Consider the following 18,696-nt stretch of genomic DNA (forward strand, 5'->3'; position numbering starts at 1 on the left):
CCCTTAGAGGCTACTGCTGAAAATCTTCCAGGAAACTCACCACCACCCCTATATCCTGGGGGAGTGGGGGCTGGGCTACAGGAGGGGCCCAGATGACAGATTCTCTTCCTCTCCTGCCAGCCAAACCCACCCACCACCTCCCCTGCCCCTCCCTGCCCCGAAGTCCCTCCACCTCGCCATGAGCCCCAGGTTCTGCACCCCGCCCCCAGCTGGGTGCATCTCCCATCCTTCATTACAATGAAGCTGTCACAGACTGTCATGTGCCTGCCTTCCCAGGACCTTCAAAGCCTGGAACAGCATGAAATCTGCAGCTGCCTTCCCCCAGCGCCCACTCCCCACTCAGTTCCCTCCCTCTAATTGCTCTGCACAGATTAAACTTGGATGTTGCAGCTCTGGCTGAGGACATCCAACACTAATGTTCTCCAAAAGCACAGGAGGCTGCTTCTGCCTCTAGGCAAGAGGAGCTCACTTCCTGGGTGTCTGAGGTGCTGCCCCTCTTCACACACACACTCCCGGTGAGAACATCTCCTCTCAGCCCATCCACCCCTTAGACTGAAGGCTTCCTGGAAGGCAGGCAAGGCTTTTGCTGAGAACAGCAGTGGTTCTCAAAGTGCGGTCTCTGGCCCAGCAGCACCAGCAGCACCTGAGAACTTAGAAATACAAATTCTCAGGCCCTACCCCAGATTTATTGAATCGGAAATTGGGGGTGCGGCCTAGCAATTTAGGGTTTATCAAGCCCACCAGACAGCTCCGATTCACTGGTTCTGATCCAAGTTTGAGAAACATTGAACTAAAGACCAGTTCAATCAACATCTGCTCAACTTGATGGAGCTCCCCTGGGCACCCAAGGCTGTGCTAAAGCTGGCAGAGAGGAAAAATACCACCTCCCCTGCATGGGGCTGGCAGTCTGTGACTGACAGGAGGGGCCATAATCAGGTACCCACTGCAAGACCAACCTGAAAATCTGGAAGATGCAGAGGGGTTAGCTGGATGCCGCAGGAAATGAAGGCTCCATGGATGAGGGGAATTAAACTAAATTGGGGCCTAAATAAATTAAGACCAAATGAAAATCAAAATCACAATGAAATATCACCTTATACCCATTAGTATGGCTACTATCAAATAAAAAAAACCCATAAAATAACAACTGTTGGTAAGGATGTGGTGAAATTGGAACACTTGTATCCTGCTGGTGGGAATATAAAATGGTGTAGCCACTATAGAAAACAGTATGGCGGTTCCTCTAAAAGTTAAAAATAGAACCATTATATGATACTGCAGTGCCACTTCTGGGTATATATCCCAAAGAAATGAAAGCAAGGTCTCAAGCAGATGTTTGTACATTCATGTTCATTAGAGCATTATTCACAATAGCCAAAAGATGTAAGCAACCCAAGTGTCCCTCAGTGGGCGACTGGATAAACAGAATGTGGTCTATACATATGATGGAATACTATGCAGCCATAAAAAAGAAGGAAATTCTGGCACATGCTACAACACGGATGAACCTTAAGGACATTATGCTAAGTGAAATAAGCCAGTTACAAAAAGACAAATAGTCTCTGATTCCATTTATATGAGGTTCCTAGAGTAGTGAAATTCATGGCAACACAAAGTAGAATGCTGGTTGCCAGGGGCTGAAGGGATAGGGGAACAGGAAATTGTTGTTTCATGGGTCCAGAGCTTCAGATTCACAAGATGAAACATTCTGGACAGGTGTTGCAAAATAATACGATTACAATTAACACTACTGAAACAGACGCTTAAAAATGGTTTTAAGATGGCAATTTTAGGTTATGTGTATTTTACCATAATTAAAAACAAAAAAAATAATCTGGGCCAAAATTTGGGCAGGAAAAAGGCCACTAACTCCAGCAAGCCTCGTGTGTGCAGTGCATCTCGTTGGGAGAGGAGCAGAGCAGGAGTGAATATCTGATTTTACGGGGAGACAAGCCAGGGAGGAGGCGTGCCCCACCCAAGGTCTGGACACAGTGAGTGGAGAGCTGGGTCTGGGGCTCAACTCCTGACCCCCATGCCAGCCCTTTCCTCTCGTGGTAAAGAGCCCTCCAGGCCCAGGAAGCTGCAGGCCCGCACCTTGGCAGGATCTTAAGGCGTTGAGGGTGGGGTTGGGGAGCCCTGGGGTCAGGCTGCAGGCTTGCCCATGATGTCCACGCCAGTATCACACCTGCTTCCCCCCCTCAGTCATTGACGGCACTCCCTTCAGTCTCAGCAATGCCCCAGTTTGGAAGACAGGTTATATATTCACCCCAACTACAAGTGACCAGAAAGCCAAGGAGCAGAGTTGGGTGGAATTTGGCAGGAAAAAGGAAGCAGCCCAGATTCCTGGAGAGGAGAGTCCTCATGTGCATCTCAGAAGGTCCCTCTGGCTGTGAGCAGAAGACCCAAAGGATGGAGGAGGGAGGCCGTGGAGGAGTGGAGGGTCAGTAGACCGTGGACCCCAGGAACATCACGTGCCTTCTCCTGGCTGTCATGCTCCCCCACCCCGCTTTTCCATCTCACTCCCTGGGGTCTCCATGTGGCACACAAGGGCAGGCCCTGCAGGAGGAATCAACCATGGGCTTCTCTTCTCCCTCTGAGCTTCCCCACCTCGAATCAAGGCAAAGTCCAGACCAGCCTACAGAGGCCATCCCATCCCATGCACCCATCTCAGCCCTGGCCAACCCCTCTTCTTAAACTCCCACCTCTATCCCCAACTCACCCCTCCCAACACTGTGCCCTGTAGCTAGAAAACCCCCATGCCCTCAATCCTGAGGCCCTCCTCATTCCTCCCCTAGGGCCCCTTCCGCAGCTTCGAGGCCTCACAGCCAGAAGACTTGCCCAGCTCCTCCACCTTGTATCTTCGTGATCTGAGCAAGTCATTTCACCTCTCAGAACCTCAGCTTTCTCAGCTTCAGAATGGACTGCATCCCCCACTCAGAGACTGCAGTGAGGCTTCAACAGGATGAGCGTGGGAGGGACCTCTTGATGCTGGTGTTGTGTCTGGTACTTCCTGTGCTACTCAGCACTCCTCAGCATTTATGTACAAAGCAGTCCCTTGCCTTGCCTCTGTGAAAGTTTTCTCCACGAGGGGTACCCTCGTTCCCCTTTCCACCCACACCAGGGGCACGATGGACCAGAGTCAGAGACACACGGCAGGTGGAGAGTTGGGGGCAGAATCCAAAGCACCCCATGGCCCACCTTTATCCTTTGCCTTTGGACAATGATAACGATGTCTTCTCCAAAGACTTTCCCCTTTGGGGGAATGTTGTCAGTGCTGACATTGGCATGAGTTTATCAATCCCTGGGCTCCCTCCGTCTGATAGTGAGGGCGCTAGGGGCACATGGCCAAGTTCCCTAAGAACAGGGGTGGTGTGACACATCTCTCTACGCCCACACAGGTGCTCAACCATGTTTACAAGGAGGGAGAGAAGAGGAGGGAGTGGGGAGCCAGTCTTCAACCAACCCCAAGACTTTAGGGCTCAGGTATAGTCTGAGATTAGGGTTAGAGGTCAAGTGCAGACTGATGCTAGGGCTGAGGTTAGAAATGAGGATGGTGTTTAAGTTAAGATTCCTATTAAGGAAAGGATGAGGGTGGGGCTGAACTTCATATCTGTATTGGGTTCAAGCCTGCATTCTTGTTAGAATTCTGGTTAAGGTGAACACTAGACTATAGGCTATAATCAGGTTATTGTTATCAGGTTAGGTTACTGTTATCAGGTTAGGTTATTGTTAACAGTAAGACTTGAGGTAAAATTCACCTTAGAGTTAGGTATGCCTGAAAGTTCTGGGATTTGCAGCAGGGGTCAGTGCTATGGGCTTGGGCAGTAGTTCTGGACATGACAGGCCTGGCAGACAACCATCTGGAGAGATGTGGCCAGCAAGGCTGTGCCAGATGAGAGCTGAGGCCAGCACCGTGGACAGCTCCAGGGAATGTGCCTTGGTGAGCAAAGACACCGTAGACATTCCTAGTTGCCTCCCCCCACTGCCCCCTTCCACAGCATCACAGCCTCTGAGCTATTAGCCCAAGACTGACCCCTGAGAAGGTCAAGATAGCACCATATCCTCCAACGGGTTTGGGTCTCTCATCCTTTTTTTTTTTTTTTAATTTTTTTTTATGTGGACCATTTTTAAAGTCTTTACTGAATTTGTCACAATATTGCTTCTGTTTTTATGCTTCGATGTTTTGGCTGTGAGTCATGTGGGATCTTAGCTCCCCAACCAGGGATCGAACAGGCACCCCCTGCATTGGAAGGCAAAGTCTTAACGACTGGACCGCCAGGGAAGTCCCGGGTCTCTCATCTTAAAGCCTTTGCCTTTCCTTCAGCATCATTCTCATCTCCGACCCTATATCCCCTGGGCCTAGAATCAAGATCCTAACTGGGAAATTTCTGGTTTGGGCCTTTATGAGATGATCGTTTTCCTAAAAATCAAAGTTTTTCAAATTCCTCTTTTGACTGCCAGATCCACTCTACCATGTATGACATAACCCTTACTCCTCTGATCCTTCTTCCCCACGGGGAAATCAGGGGGATATCCAGGCCTGTTCCTCTCATCTCTCTCCTCTCACCTTCCCCTCATCTCTTGAGCCCTGAGGAGTAGGACAGAACACAGATGACGGCCTCAGGATGGAACACAGGTGAGGGCCTCAGGATGGTACACAGGTGAGAGCACACAGTGAACAGTCACCCAGAGGCAAGCAGTACCCAAGGGTGCAAATTTCCACCCTTCCCAGGGGACTGAGAGCTGCTCTTCCCTGATTATCCCCAGACACCCCAGCACAAGCGGAGTAGATGTGGAGCAGGGTCCTGCTAAAGGACCCAGTGCTGCACACACTCAGGCCCAGACCCTGGGAGGTCCGAGAGAAGACTTCCAAGGTCCTCCCCTCAGCCTACCAAGCCAGCCCCACAGAGTAGGGGGAAGGTCACCAACATGCATTTAGCACCTACTGTATGCCAGACTTTACCTGCATTTTTTTTCACTGAATCATCAAACAAGCCTAGTGTGGATTCCTCGGTGTGACTATCCCCTTTCTACACATGACTAGCCTGACGCTCACTAGCAAATAACATATCTGGGATTTGAACCTAGGTCGGTCTGGCCCTAAGTCTGTTGGCCCAAAGCCCATACTTTTTCCACCACATCATGAACTCCGGTTGTTAAAAAGTCCTTCAAGTCAACTTGGCAGGAACTCTCAGCCTTCGTATCAGATGCCATCATCAGGTCACTAGTCTGGCCTGGATCACCACTGACATAGCCTTGTGTCCTGAAGGCTGGGAAGAGGGGCCTTATCTGCTGCCTGTGGCGAGCCCCCTCTAGGGCCCGGAAATTCCTGTGAGCTGCCTCCTAGTGGGCAGTGTGTCCATGCGATGGCCAAGCATTGTTGTTTCTTCTGATTCCTTCCCCCCCCTCCCCCCGCGGGGCATCTCCAGGGGACAGATCTTCATGTGCTACAGGTACAGCCTGAAATTACCCCCTAGGGAGGGGAAATGGGAACATCCTCAAACCCCTTTATGATCCCTGGGGATATATCCAACCCACCCCTTGGAGGTCACGGGGGTGGGGGGCAAAGGTGAGCCTGGAAAACAGGGAAGTACCAGCCTGGGGAGGCTCTGGGGAGCTGCAAGCGGAGCCTGGCTCCCCTCCTGTCCTTCTGTAGTAATTAACAGGCCTTTGTTCCTGTCCCTGATCGTGTCTGGCAGAGCCTTAATCATCCTCTTCCCCGCAATGAGCAGCCTTCTCATTAGGACCTTAAGAACCTCTATTATAAACATGTAAATGGAACTCAGCGAGGAGGGAAATATTTGACTGCTCCAATTTCCTTTGTGCTGCTGCCAGCTTTGGGCTGCGCACGCCTGCGATTTCACTGCTCAGCAGCCCGGCGCCAGCGCGCTGCCCCCACCGGCCTGTCACACCTCTCCATCTTCTCCTATCGGAATTTAATTACCTTCGCTGGCGAATGTTTGGAGAACATCTCTCCATCAATTGATTCTGAAGTCAGATTTTTATTCCAAGATACTTAATGGCACTTGGGCTGTTGGGAGCCTGGGAACAGGTGGACCTGGGGCACAGGGAGCTCTTTAACAACAGGGTTAGGATGGGTCATCACCGTTATTCCCCTGCCTCTAAGCAGGTTAATATTTCAGCCAGCCCAGCTGGATAGGAGTCTCTCTTCTTTAAGGTCTAGAGAGAAGCAATTCCTGAGACTCCTGCTGGTCTGGGCTGGAAGTTCTTCCTGATGTCTGCCTGAAACTGGGTGAGCCTTTTTTCCTTTTCTTTTCATTTTTGTCCTTGATGAAAAAGGAAGAGCCCCATTAGATAGAACGTCTGTCCACTGCCTGAGAAAAAAGCTGATGGTATGACCAGCGCCTCTCCCAGGGCCATGATGGCTCTTGCCCATCATGGGCAAGACAGTGACTCACTCCCTGCAGGCCCAGTGCAGCTGCGGGTAAAGGATCACTTCCCTTCCTCCACGAAGCTGTCCCACACCATTTCTCCCACTACTAACTTCAGAGCACACCGTCTGCCCTGTTTACCCATTTAACAGGTGTCACCTGTGTGACAGGTCCCTGTTGACCCTGAGCTGGTCTTATGTCTCCCCAGTCTGGATAATTACTCCAAAGTGTTTCTCCTTCAGGGTGGAAACTGTCCTCATAGCTCTGAGCACAGTGCCTGGAATGGGGTAACATCAAGAAAACAGATTCATAGACATAGAAACCAAACTTATGGTTACCAAAGGGGAAAGGTGGGGGCAGGGGGGGATAAATTAAGAGTATGAAATTAACAGATACACACCACTAAAAAAATAAAAAGAAAGAACGCTCTGTTGCTGGGTTGGCTGGTAGGTGGGTAGATGGACTGGTGTATTGGTTAGAGGATTGCTAGTTGCTGGGGTATGGGGCGCGTTGTTGGAAGACTAGGCTCCTTAGCTGATTGGCTGATTGGCCCAGGGACTCATAGGTTGGTTAGAGGCTTCCTGGGCTGCGGGGAGGTGGGAGAACGGGCACGCCAGTTATTACCTTATTGCCTCTCAGCTTCAAATCTACTCTTCATTACCTAGACTGTGATCATGGCTGGACTCTGTAAATGTTTCTCCTTTACCAGCTGGCTCTCTGTTCAGCTTTGTTAGTTGAAGGGGCTAAACACTGCAGGAGGAAGGGGCTTCCCTTCCAGGCCCCTGCAGTGAGGCCTCCGCAGCATACAGCTTCCTCCAGCACCCCAAAGGCAGCTTCCCAGGAAGTTCCACCAGCATGGCACCTCGCAAATTCCTCTGCCATCCAGGGGGCCTCGCCAGCCGTTCCCAACCTTAGCAGGCTGGTGACGTCATCAACCCTGGGTGCGTGTTTCTGGGGGAGGCTCTTCCAGGTTTGCTCCTTCCTTTATGCTCTGCCTCAGCCCCAGAGGCAGTGACCACTCCCCATGTCTGCTATTCCTTTGTTTCTTTAGAGTAGGTAAGCAGTCTCCTATTAAAATAGTTGGTAGGTAATCTTTAGGAAGTTATCCCCTGTTATAGTTAATAATGTCTGTATTAAACCCTTCCTCTTAATATTACTGGGTAGCTTCTATCTTCTTTTTTTTTTTTTTTTTTTTTTTTTTTAGTTAATTTATCTATTTAATTTTGGCTGTGTTGGGTCTTCGTTTCTGTGCGAGAGCTTTCTCTAGTTGCGGCAAGCGGGGGCCACTCTTCATCGCGGTGCGCGGGCCTCTCATTGTCGCAGCCTCTCTTGTTGCGGAGCACAAGCTCCAGACGCGCAGGCTCAGTAGTTGTGGCTCACGGGCCTAGTTGCTCCGCGGCATGTGGTATCTTCCCGGACCAGGGCTTGAACCCGTGTCCCCTGCATTAGCAGGCAGATTCTCAACCACTGCGCCACCAGGGAAGCCCAGCTTCTATCTTCTGATTGGACAGTAAGGTGATGGGTTGACTGGTGAGTTGGTTGATAGGCTAGTTAGTGGGGTGGTAGAATGGTGGAAGAACAGGTTAGCTGGCAGACTGGTTGGTGGGTTTCTGGTTGGGGGGGCTGGTTGGTAGTTGCTTAGAAGGTTGCCAGGGTGGTGGTGTGGCACCATGTAGGGTAATACATTGGTTGGTGGTTATTGAATTGGTTAGTGGGGTGATGGCTTGATTGGTAAGTTGGTAGACTCGGGTGGTTGATGGGTTAGTTGGAAGGTTGGTGCTTTAGGACATGGGGTCAGCACCACGTCAGAGGGAAGGACAAGCCCCAGGGAGGTCCCTCCCGTGAGCCTCAGTCTCCATTTCTGTCCTACCCACAGGGGCCCATCCTGCCTCACAAGCTGGAATCCTCACGGTTGTGCCATGGCTGCCAGAACACCTCTGCGAACAGAAGCAGTGGCTGAGGCGGAGGCTTCCGGGGACCATGGAGGATGGCCCAAGAGGAGAACAAGCTCGAGAACCCTGAGGCGTACGGGCTGTCCCTTTACCACGCGTGCTCCAGAGGGCTCGGACAACAACCCCGAGGGACCACCTGACTACCCAGCACCCAGGGGGCCTTCCAGAAAAGGGATTAGAATTCACTGGCCTTCAGGGGGGATTTGTGCCTCTGCCCCATGAGATCTCCTGAGATCCTGACCCAAGGCAGGGGCCTCCTTTAGGTGCTGGGCCACCCCAGTCCCAACCTCAGCAGCCTGGGATTCTCCTCTGTACCTTCCCCCACCCTTCTGCCCATCAGGACCCCCGACCCCTTCCTCTGGCCCGTCTCTGCCGCCCTCGGTCCTCAGCGTTCCCTCTGCCACAGCCTCCCCGCCCACACCTCCCCCTCTGGCCTGGCCTTGAGGGCTGAGCTGGAACCAGTAGTCCCTCCCCACCTCCTCCACTGCCTCCAGCCATGCCACAGGGCCCACCCAAGTGCCTTGTAGGTGGCCTGGCCCACACCCCAGCCAGAGGCACCGAGACATTTCCAAATTGCATCTTTTAAGAATCAGAAAAAGAGATTTCAGGAGGAAATTGCTTTTTCCCCTGCTCAGTCCAGATAGGTTATGTTTTACTTGTCTTTTTCCCCCACTTACGATCTCAGTAAAAAATGAAATCATGTCTAAAGCTTTTCCCTGGGTGGGGGCCAGTCTCTAGCCCTCCTGAGGCCTGGAGGCACCAGAGAGGGCCACAGCCCAGGAGGTGGGGGGCAGGCACCCAGCTTCCAGTCCTGCAGATGGGGCTCTATTCTAGGGCTCCCCGAGCCCCGAGCCAGGCCCTGGCAGCTGCAGGAGGAGGGTGCATGGTGTGCTCACAGCGGCAGAGAGTAAGGCTGTGTTGGGACAAAGCTGTGAAGTGGGAGGTTCGCTGTGTCTCCTGAAGCCCCATCCCCACCCCCAACCGTAACCTCACCCTCGCACCTACCACCACCCCCGGCGGCCCCTTTCCCTCCCTCCAGGCCTCAGAGCAGGAGCAAAGCACCTGATTCCTCCCCTCACGCCAAGAGTGACAGCCACCTGGGCCAGGCTTTGAGGGCCAGTCCCTGAGCCGGGAGGCCCAAGTTCTAGCCCAGCTCAGAAAGTCACTTCCCCTCTCGTGGCCTCAGTCTTCTCACCCGGAAGGGGTGTGGTGAGCCCTGCACTGCTGGCTCAGAATTGAGGCCTGCATCCGATGCGGTGATGCATGACCAGCACCTTGTAAAGTGACAGCCTTGTGTTTCTTGACCACTCATGCCACGCCAGACACCACGCTGAGTGTCTTAAACACTTGGTCTCGTTTTGTGTTCACAAGAACCTTACAGCTGGGTCTGTTGTTATCTCATCTAAAGAGAAGGAATCAAGGCTCAGAGAGGCTGTGGAGCTGCCCAAGGTCACACAGCAGACGAGGTGTGGAGCCAGGCCTCAGGTTCCTGTTCTTAACCCTCACACGGTGTTGTCAGGTGCTATTTTGTGTTTCTTCGTTGGAGCCTTTGGAAGAACTATGATCCAAAGAAATAAGTGGAGGAGGAATTCCAGAAGGAGATATAGGGGTGGGAAGAACCTTCTAGAACAACTCCAATGATAATAATAGTGGCTAACACTTATTGAGTACTCACTGTATGCAGACATTCTGCTGAATTCTTAGGTGTAAACGCAATTAATCTTTACAACAAACCTGTGAGAACCCTTAGCTCCAACGTGCAGATGCAAACACTGAGGCACAGACAAGTTGCTTAACGTGTTCAAAGGCACGTGACTAGTTAGCAGCCATGCCTTACAGCCTCAGCGATGGCACCGAGGAAGTTGCTTCCCCTACTGCCGTTCCTCTTCCTAGACCAGGGGGTATGTTGGGGGATGGGGGCAGTGAGGGGAGGGGGGCTAAGGGTCAGAGTGAGAACCCCGGACCCAGAGCCCACAGGGAGGGAGAGGGTGCCTCTGCCTCTGGCTTTCAGGCCAAAGTCCCCTTCTCTCTTGGTCACAGTCCTCTCCCACCCCCAAGAGTCTAGTTAGTTGCTCAAGGCTGCAGTGCTGATGGAGGGAGAATGTAGTTCAAGGCTGAGAGATGCGGGCACGCCTGTGACACGTTGGCCAGCACCCCATCCCCCCCAGCCGGAGCCTCCCAATCTCCCCCTTGAGGGTCCCCCGCCTCTGGCCCTCTGTGCCAGCTGCCCTTGTCTCCCCTACACCCATCTATCCCTTCTCCAGGCACCAAACTTCAGATCCAAGGTCACCCCAGCCCCGGTCACAGTAACAGGGGGCCAAGGACAGAATGGTCCATGATTTCATCCCGGAATGAGGCTGTGAAGTCCAAGACCGGCTGAGGAGGGGGGAATTTATCAGGAGATGGCAGGCTGGTGACAAAAGTACGCCTGGCCCAAGCAATTTCCGGGCTGTGGCTGAGCAAATCACATTGACTTTTAAAGAGGGCCTGTCAAGAGGAGTGGCAGTGAGGGTCCCTCCCCCCAACACAAGAGGTGTATCACCTTCAGCTTCCTCTCTCTGGGGAATCCTCTACTTGGTCCCCTCTCTCCAGCTGGAGCCAGCCCGACCCCACCCTGCACATATGCACATTCATCTCTAAGCAGTAATCTATGCACATCTTGCTGCCAAAAGATTCTGAAATAGTTAAGAAGAATGCATGTAATACTCTAAGATTAAACATATAAATGGATGATTTCATCAAAGCAAAAGAGTAGTGGGGCCCCATATTCAGCCGTGTCAGTGGGAAGGCAGGTCCACAAGCAACAGAAGAAGGCAGCAGGGGAAAGAGACACAGAGATAGAGGTGAAGACGCCAGAGACAGCGACCCGGAGAGGGTCCAGAGAAAGACCGAGAGGAAGCCGTGGTCCCCAGCCGCTTCCCAGAGTCCAGAGCCAGTCCACCAGACACTGCACACTCATGATGAATTTCCCTTTTCTGTTAAAAATGATCAAGATCCAAGAAGAAGAAAAGTAGAATAACAAGGTATTTGGGGGTTTAGTGGGCAGGGGCTCCTGAGGGATCAGGTATGGGCTGTGAGGAAAGGAGGGAAGTGGGACGCCTCACCTGGCCCTCAGGGAGGGAGGGGGAGTTTGGTGCACAAGCCAGGGACAGAGCAATTCCCCGATGGGCTCAGCTCAGCAGGAGCCCTCAACCACAGTCCCAACGCAGAAATAAAGTGCTGGCCACCAGCCTGGGAAAGGACCACAGCCTGTCCAAAGGCCACCTGAGAGTTACTGCTTCCATGCCAGCTCCACACTCCGCCAGGTCCTCCAGGGCAGGACTGCAGCGTATTCCTCTGCGACCTCAGCACCTACCCAGTGCTGCCACACTCACACTTACACCTTCAAGGTGGCTCCTTGGATGAGTGGCCCCATTAATTCTCTTCCTGCAACACCAAAAAGAGGAGATCTGACCTGTCTAGAATTTAGTAGTTTGTAACCTTTCATGGCTTTGAGACCTCACTGAGAATCTGATGAAAGCCAGGGCTGTCCCCTTCCCCAGAAAACACACACATACACAAACACACACGTCACCTGTGATTTTAGTGACTTTGTGTTTCAAGGGTTCATGTCCCCTCTGGGAGCCCAGGTTGAGCGAGCCCTGGGCTAGGATCTGGGTCAGGGCCCCTCCAGATCCGAGGTTCAGACCCCGTTGTCCTGAGCCCTGACGTGGAAGCCTGGAGAGCCGGGAGGCAGACAAGGTGAGACAGGCTGGGAGCTGGCAGGGTGCTGGCAGGAAGGAAGTGTAATCCTGAATGCCGGTATCGCTCCCTTCATCCAACTGCCTAGGCCTGGGGGGGTGAAAAAAACCAATGACACCTGGTCTAAGAGAAAAATGAAGAAAGAAAATGAAGGCAGAAAAGTGAGCACTTGCCATGTATCCAAATGTGTGCCAGGCACAGCCCTCATCTCCTGTCCTGACAATCACCCAGCCACACGGTGACAAGCCTGTCATGCCAGCTGCAGCGTCACCCCGCCCAACACACACGCACCAGGGCACATCTCCCTCAACCCCGCAGGACCCTGAGCCCAGACGCTCCTTCCAGGCCCGGCCCCTCTGCCTGCGCTGCATCTCCGGCTCACTTACACAGAAAGGCTTCTGGTTCTGCCAACGACAGCACGGTGGGCAGGCTGAGGGGCCGAAGAAGGCAGCGTGGACATCTGTGATGACGCCCGGGGCCAGGCCAGCACAGTCCAGCTCTGCGGGTCCTAGAGCTGGTGGGAAGTAGGAAGGAGGGAGCAGGATGCTGGCAGGCGAAGCAAGGATGAAATATTGATGCTCGTGTCCTGGTAAAGCAGAGAACGCCACTTGTCCATGAATAAAAGATGGGCTGGAAGAGCAGGCTGGGCAGCAGATTAATTAATCTAAGTGAGTGCTCTGCCCTGTGCCATGGGGCGGGGCGGGGGGGCGGGGGGGGCGGTGGAGTAAACAGACTTACCTCCCAGCTGCCGCCCCAGCCCTGTAGGCCCAGAGGGGCCAGCAGAAGTCCTCTGTGCCAGGCAGGCAGCTGGTTAAAGCAAGGACACGGGCAGAGCAGCAGTGCCAAGCCCAGATGGGCAGGGAGAGGGACAGAGGCAGCCAGACTGTCCAGGAAGGGCCTGGGTCTCTCTGCCCCATGCCCGCCAGGGGCCACACGAGATGGCAGTTTCCCCAGGCAGGTGCAGGGTCTCTGAGGTCAGCGACGGGGAGCACCTGGGGCTCCTCGGTCCTTTCCTGCTGCCTCAGTTTCTTCCTCAGGGAAATTGTGAGAACCGGAAAAAAGAGGGGGAAGGTAGGAAAAAGGGCAGAGGCAGGAGGCCTAAGATTTGGCAGAGAAAGTTGGGCACAGGCCGGCATTGCTCTGAGGAATGTTGGCAGGGAGGATGGAGGACCACAAGTTCCAAGGCCCAGGGAAGAGCTGGATGGTGCTATAGCCGTATCCGCCCTCGGAAATGCTAAACCCAAGATCCTGACGGCTTCTCGCCTTCAGCGTAACATGGAAAATGTGCTCATGAAAGCGAGTGGCCCACAGGTTCTCTGAGGTCATGGCAGAGGTCTCAACAGGAATTGGCGCTCACGACCTCTGCTTGTATTTGTCTTTACAGTACGTGGCTATGGATAGTGTATGTTGCCTAAAGGTTACACTAGACTTTATGGGAAGGGTGACAACCTCCTTCATTACGCTCCTCATTCCAGGGTCCTGCAGGAGGGCGTCATCTCCAGCATCTGAAGTGTCCTAATGACACCCCCCCCAGAAGGAGCTCCCCATCCTGACAGTGGCTCCTCCCCCACCCCCACCAGCCTCAGTGGAACCAGGGTGCCCTTTGCTGGGGTCTTCATCCTGGTTTGCTCTATGGACAGCAGTACCATCCCCGGAACCTTTCCCTGGGCAATTCATCATGAGCGGCCTGCTGACATCTCCTGTGCTCTGTCTCATATTTGTTATTTAATTTTTTTCACCTAGGTTTAGTGCTGTGTCTTCCATTCATTCTTAGCCCCTTGAATGCCAACAAAGTCTTTTTGGTCCTGATAGTGCCTCAAAGCCCTACACAGCCCTGGGCTCACAGGAGGCACATCACGTAGACGTCAGAACAAGCGAATGAACAACAATGGCCCAGCCAGCCACCTTCTCTCCTGGTCTGATCTTGGTGCCTGGACAGCCCTCACACTCCTGTCCTTAAGACGGGAACTAGAGACTTCCCTGGCGGTCCAGTGGTTAAGACTCCGTGCTTCCACTGCAGGAGGCACGAATTCGATCCCTGGTCAGGGAACTAAGATTCCCACATGCCACATGGCACGGCCGAAAAAATTTAAAAAAAAAAAAAGATAGGAACTAGTCCTTACTGAGGTGTTTTACAGGCACCCGACCCTCCCCACAATGAGGCAGGCACATCTCTCCCATTGTACAGATGACAAAACTGAGGCTCAGCTTTTAGCAAGGTCATCCAGCTGGCAAGTGACAGAGCCAGGAATGGGTCCTGGTCTGAGCCCAGGGTCCTTGCTCAGTCTTCCACGTGCTGATAGTGAGAAGCAGCAGGAACACAGAGCAGAGGGGACTTAGCTTTCCTCACTTCCTGTGGAGGAGGAAAGAGGGTTCCCCTGGCTGCTGAGACTGGTCAGAGCTGGACAGAGCCCAAGTGCTCAAGGCTGCCCCGGGAGTATCGGACAGGTCCCATGGCTGAGAGCAGAGAGGAGACAGGTGGTGAAACCCCACTCCTCTCCCAGGGATCCCTGGAAGATTCCCCAGGGTCTAACCAAATCCATCCAGCTGCCAGAACCTGGCTGCCCAATTCCAGGCACCTCACCATCACCTATGCCTGGAGCTGAGGGCCAGGGCTGGTGATCCTCCTCAGCCCGAAAATAATCACAGCTTCTCAGGACTGCTGACAGGAGAAAAAAACTGGCAGAAGACTGACCTGGGAGGCACATACATTGTCACTCACACACGCCAGCATTTTATTGCGGAAACGGGGGCATCTAAATGAGTGAATTTCTGGGGGAAAAGGTGGCTGGGAAGCCAGGGACCTGCCATTTCTGTAGTCACAGTGCCACCTGCTGGCAGTACCTGGCATGGCTTGTAGGGGCTGTTCTGAGCCTGGGGAAGAACTTCCAGACCTCTGGTATCCATTCGTTCATTCACTCATTCACAGATATTTATTCAGCGCCTACTGTGTGACAGGCATTGTTTTAGGGGCTGAGTATATAGTAGTGAACAAAACAGACTAAAATTCCTGCCTTTTTGGCGCTTATATTCTAGTGTGGGAAACAATAAACAAGGCCAACAGCATTCTGTAAATATACAGCATGCTCGAAGGGTTAGCACTAGGAGAAAAACAAATCAAGAAGAAGGTAGGGATTGCCCAGGAGGTTGTGGTTTTAGATAGAGTGGTCAGACATGACCTCTCCGAGCCAGTGACATTTAAGTAAAGTCTGGAAGGAGGTGAGGAGAGAGCCGTGTAGATTTCTGGGCAGGAACATTCCAGACAAGTGCAGAGGCCACACCATGCCTGCTGTGTCTGGGGAACAGAAGAGGCCAGTGAGGACTAAGTGGAGGGTGGGAGAGTGGCAGGAGGTGGGACCAGATTCCGTAGGAGCTCAGAGGCCATTGGAAGACTGTTGACCCCGCAAAATGGGGCTTCATCGCAGGTGCTGAGCTGAGGAATGGCACAACCCAGCTTGAGTTTTAAAAGGACCCCTCCGGGCCCTGTGTGGAGTCAAGGGTGGAAACGGGGGCACTAGTTAGGAAGCCACTGAAACCTCCAATAGGAGATGATGGTGGCTTGGCCCGGGGGTAGCTGAGGCAGTGGGAGTAATGGCAGGATTCACTGGAGTGGGAGAGAAAGAGAGGCGCCATCTTCGACTCCAAGGCTCTGGTGTAAACTACAGAAAGAATGGTGTTGCCCTTACTGAGATGCAGGATTTGCTGGCTTGACAGGAGGAACTGGGAGCTTCATTTGGGGCTTGTCCAGTCAGAGTTGCCCATTAGATGTCCAGGGGACAGTTGGATAAATAAGTCTGGAGCTCAGAGGCGAGGTCCTGCCTGGAGATACAATTGGAGTCATCAGCTCTTGGATGACATTAAAGTCATGAGACTGGATGAGATCCAAGAGGGTAGAAAGAAAAGTGAGGGACCAAGGACTGAGCCCCGGAACCCTTGACTTATGAGGTCAGGAAGATGCAGGAAAATTAAGAGGAAGAGGCAGCAAAGAGAGGGAACCAGAAGGCTGGGATGCTGGAAGCCAAGTCAAGAGAGAGGAAGGGGTGGGCAATCATATCCAAAAGCTGTTGATCCCCGTCAGGGCTGAGAAGGGTCTACTGGATTCAGCAAGATAGAGGGCGCCGGTGACCTTGAGAAGAACAGTTCTGGAAATGGAAGGACACAAAAAGAGTAAGTGCAAGAAAGAATGAAAAGAGAGAAATTGGGGACAAGTTGAAACCACTCTTTTGTGGATTTTGTGGACTCTTTTGTAAAAGGGAGGAGAGAGATGGGAAGGTAGCTGGAGGAGGAGTTGGCTTGGGGGTTTTTTAAGGTGGGAAAGAATAAGGACCTGCTTGAATGCTGGCGGGGGTGATTGAAGAGAGAGAGAGAGAAACCTGTTGGAGGAGACGTAGGGGAGAGCCGTGGGAGCACTGCTCTCCAGCAGGTGAGAAGGGATGAGATCTGGTTGTTCATCCCGATGAGGTACCACCTCACACGCACTGTGACGGCTAAGACCCAAAAGACAATAATGAGTGTCGGTGAGGATGCGTGTACGCAGCTCTTTGCAGGAAACTGCCCTCAGCAGGAAGCCCCTTTTCTTGTCACTTTAACAAAGCTATATCATAACCAACTTTTAAACCAGGTACCCCTATGCTCTCTACTCATCTCCGGCCCAAGCACACCTTTCAGATCTTTAAGTCACACAATACCTTGTCTAACTTGTCAGTTCTTTCCATAGATCGAAGAAGTAGACTTGAAGAATAAGCAACTGGTGACCAGATCTCTTCCCTAGCTACCCCTTCAGCAACCTCCTGAACAAACTGTGTGACCAAACTTTGCGAACAAGGTAACGTCTAGAGGAAGATCACGAGGAATCGACAAATCCTCACATAAGCCTGCACACAGTGGGGGATGCGACAACTCTGTCTCAGTGATTAACTAGATTACTTCCCTGTTTCCCTTTAAAAGCTTTCATGGCAGAGCAGAATCTCTGGAGGTGGTTTTGGGGGGACGTTGTGTCCACCATTTCCCCAGACTGCCGGCCTTCTGATTAAAGGCATCTTTCTTTTCTACCAACATCTGTGAGTATTGATTTTGCAAGCAGTGAGCAGCAGGACCCGATTCAATTCAATAACATGTGGGGAAATTGAAAGTCTTGTACATTGTTGGTGGGAATGTAAAGTGGTGCAGTTTGGCAGTTCCTGAAAAAGTTAAACACGGGTGACTATAGTGAATAATACTGTATTGTATATTCGAAAGTTGCTAAGAGAGTTGATCTTAAAAGTTCTCATCATAAGAAAAGAAATTTTGTAACAATATTTGTGATGGATGTTAACTAGACTTTCTTGTGATAATCATTTCACAATACATACAAATATTGAATCACTGTGTTGTACACGTGTATGTATATAACATAATGTTATATGTCAATTATATCTCAATAAGAAAAACTTTAAGTTAAACATGGAGTTACCATATGACCCAGCAATTCCACTCCTATGTGTACCCAAGAGAAATAAAGACATACGGCCACACAAAAATGTATACACAAATGTTCATAATAGCCAAAAAGTGGAAACCCAAATGTCCATCAACTAATGAGTGGATAAACAAAATGTGGCATATCCATACAATGGAATATTATTCAGTCATAAAAAGGAATGAACTACTGACACATGCTGTAACATGGATGAACCTTGACAACCTTACACTAAGTGGAAAAAACCAGACACCAAAAACCACAGATTGTATGATTCCATTCATATGAAATGTCCAGAATAGGTGAATTCATAGACACTAGACTTTTCCATAAAGTAGATTAGCTGCTACCAGGAACTGGTGAGTGGGGGACGGAATGGGGAGCAATTGCTAATGGGTATGGGGTTTCATTTGGGGGTGATAAAAATGTTCTGGAATCAGGTACTGGTGATGGTTGCACAACTCAGTGGATATGCTAAAAAAACATTGAACTGCACCCTTTAAAAGGGTGAATGTTATGCTTTGTGATTTTTATTCTCAATAATAGTTGTTGTTTTTTAAAGATCTGGTTGTGCAGAGTAGGGGGGCTGCCTTGGCCCCAGGAAAGAGGCAGAGGACTCGGGCACTGAAGCAGGTAGGCGGTTGGGTGTGGTAGTGGGCGACCGTGGACGTTCTCCCCTGGTGGCTGTCTCAGTGAGACAGGCCATGAGGTCGTCAGCTGAGAGTGAGTAAAGGGGGCGGTTCCAGGAAGAGCGAAGGTGAAGAATGAAGCAAGAGAGGAAATGGATGGGCTTGGGACATTGAGTAGGATTGCAGGCGGGGCTCAGGCCCAGGCGAGGGAGGCAGAGGAGCAGTAGGGATGCGCTGGGGGGGAGGGAGGAGCCCCAGCAGCCTTGAGAGTATGGGCACCTGGGTCAGGGGCACCATGCTCCCCACACAACACAGCTCTCCTGATCTCTGAACACACAGATACACACGTGGTGGTGTTGCACCAGCAGACCCTAAAGATGCCCACCCGTGAGCCTTCACCATTTTAAATGCACACCCCTCTCACCCTGGGATCCATTCCTCTTAGGGAATCTAGCCTCAGAGACTCTTGCCCATAGACACAAGATGTATGTACAGGATGTTTGCGGCAGCTTTGTTAGTAATAG

General features: G+C 51.8%; 1 long non-coding RNA gene across 1 annotated transcript in view; it reads right to left on the reverse strand.

The window, feature by feature from the left end:
• Positions 1–7,562: 7,562 nt before the first annotated feature.
• Positions 7,563–18,696, reverse strand: part of LOC309668208 — a 154,748-nt gene continuing 143,614 nt past the window's right edge. The window contains exon 2 of the long non-coding RNA XR_014268123.1: positions 7,563–7,884. This is a non-coding gene — a long non-coding RNA (uncharacterized lncRNA). The remainder of the gene's footprint in view (positions 7,885–18,696) is intronic.

Source organism: Balaenoptera physalus, assembly GCF_965194825.1.
Source record: "Balaenoptera physalus genome assembly, chromosome: 10".
NCBI classification, from domain to species: domain Eukaryota; kingdom Metazoa; phylum Chordata; class Mammalia; order Artiodactyla; family Balaenopteridae; genus Balaenoptera; species Balaenoptera physalus.